Source organism: Lissotriton vulgaris, chromosome 8, assembly GCF_964263255.1.
Source record: "Lissotriton vulgaris chromosome 8, aLisVul1.2, whole genome shotgun sequence".
Taxonomy (NCBI): domain Eukaryota; kingdom Metazoa; phylum Chordata; class Amphibia; order Caudata; family Salamandridae; genus Lissotriton; species Lissotriton vulgaris.
Window position 1 is genome coordinate 1,512,687,288 of NC_141696.1, and position 2,500 is coordinate 1,512,689,787.

Consider the following 2,500-nt stretch of genomic DNA (forward strand, 5'->3'; position numbering starts at 1 on the left):
CTGTAGCCCCGGAGCCCCGGAGCCCTGCAGCCGTCGAGCCCTACAGGCCCGGGGCAGGCAGATTGGGCGTCATTTCGGTCCCGGCCATCTGGTCTCCAGGATCGCCTCGGCCATCTGGTCGCCCGCAATGCTTTCCTATGGAGGCGACTAGATGGCCGGACTTCCCTGGAAGTCCCGATGAGGTGCCATTCGCCTCCCGGATCCCAGCCAGGGCTCCAGGAGGTCGGGCACGTTTGCGCCCTGGGTCCCCTCTGTCACCTCGCGTGCACGGATTACAAGAAAGGAGGGTAATTTTCCTCCGGATTACTAGGGGCAAGGGTATGCCCAAACACCCTCCCGGGGCTGGTGGTCCCCTGCCGGGGACCAGATGGGATGTGCCCCGGGCAACACCTCCCAGGTGTCCGGGGCTCCCTCCTCCGACCCGCGGCTTGGGGAAGAGCCCGGTACGGGCTCCATGGGTCCCGGGCCCTGCCACCCCGGAGCCCCAGAGCCCTGCTGCCCTGGAGCCCTGCAGCCCCCGAGCCCTGGAGCCCAGCAGCCCCGGAGCCCCGGAGCCCCGGAGCCCTGCTGCCCTGGAGCCCTGGAGCCCCGAGCCCTGGAGCCCAGCAGCCCCGGAGCCCCGGAGCCCCGGAGCCCCGCAGCCCTGGAGCCCTGGAGCCCTCGAGCCCCGAAGCCCTGCAGCCCCCGAGCCCCCGAGCCCTACAGGCCCGGGGCAGGCAGATTGGGCGTCGTTTCGGTCCCGGCCATCCGGTCTCCAGGATCCCCTCGGCCATCTGGTCTCCGGGATCCCCTCGGCCATCTGGTCTCCCGGATCCCCTCGGCCATCTGGTCTCCAGGATCGCCTCGGCCATCTGGTCTCCCGCAATGCTTTCCTATGGGGGCGACCAGATGGCCGGACTTCCCTGGAAGTCCCGATGAGGTGCCATTCGCCTCCCGGACCCTAGCCAGGGCTCCAGGAGGTCGGGCACGTTTGCGCCCTGGGTCCCCTCTGTCACCTCGCGTGCACGGATTACAAGAAAAGAGGGTAATTTTCCTCCGGATTACTAGGGTCAAGGGTATGCCCAGACACCCTCCCTGGGACCAGATGGGATGTGCCCCGGGCAACACCTCCCAGGCGTCCGGGGCTCCCTCCTCCGGCCCCCGGCGTTGGGAAGAGCCCGGGACGGGCTCCATGGGTCATGGGCCCTGCAGCCCCGGAGCCCCGGAGCCCTGCTGCCCTGCTGCCAGCTGCCCAGCAGCCCCCCGAGCCCCCGAGCCCTGGAGCCCAGCAGCCCTGGAGCCCCGGAGCCCAGCAGCCCCTGAGCCCAGCAGCCCCTGAGCCCTGCAGCCCTGCAGCCCTGGAGCCCTGCAGCCGTGGAGCCCTGCAGTCTCCGAGCCCTGCAGTCCCGGAGCCTGGAGCCCCTGAGCCCCGAAGCTCTTGAGCCCTACAGGTCCGGGGCAGTCAGATTGGCGTCATTTCGGTCCTGGCCATCTGGTCGCCCCTCTCGCCTCGGCCATCTGGTCGCCCGCAATGCTTTCCTATGGTGTGACCAGATGGCCGGACTTCCCTGGAAGTCCCGATGGGGTGCCATTCGCCTCCCAGGTCCCAGCGAGGGCTCCAGGAGGTCGGTCACTTTTGCGCCCTGGGTCCCCTCTGTCACCTTGTGTGCACAGATTACAAGAAATGGGGGTAATTTTCCTCCGGATTGGTAGGGACAAGGTATTCTGGGACCCCCCCTCGGCCCAGTGGTCCTCAGCCGGCAGCTGGACATGCCAGGATGCCGCCCCAGCCCCCGATCCGTCCCTGGGCCTGCCGCGTGGCAGGAAGCCCTGGATGGGGTCCGGGGGGCCCGGCCGGGCCCCAGGTCGGGTGCCACGGCCCTGGGCCTGGTCCCCCGGCCTGCCGCACTGCCAAAGGACCGGGACGGGGTTACCTTCGAGCCCGGGGAACCTCCCCTCGCTCGGCTGAGTTCAGCAGCTCCGGCCGGGGCCCCTGAGGGCCCGGGGAGGGCGGCCTCCCCATCCTGGGCTCTGTCCTTGGTCCTGCTGCGTGGCAGGGTGCCCGGGACGGGGTCCGGAGGGCCCGGGGAGGCTTCCCCTGCGCCTCCGGGCTTGGGAGCCCAGGGGCCCGGCGGGGCCCCCGGGTCGGGTGCTGCGGCCCCGGGCCCTGTCCCTCGGCCTGCCGCACTGCCAAAGGCCTGAGACGGGGCTCCGTTGTGCCCGGGAAGCCTCCCCTTGCCGGGCTGAGTTCAGGAGCTTCGGCCGGGGCCCCCGAGGGCCCGGGGAGGGCGGCCTCCCCATCCCGTGCTCTGTCCTTGGTCCTGCTGCGTGGCAGGGTGCCCGGGACGGGGTCCGGAGGGCCCGGGGAGGCTCCCCCTGCGCCTCCGGGCTCGGGAGCCCCGGCTGGGTCCAGGGGCCCGTCCGGGCCCCGGGTCGTGTGCTACGGCCCTGGGCGCCGTCCACCGACATGCCACACTGCCAAAGCCCCGGGACGGGGCTCCGTTGTGCCCGGGAAGCCTCG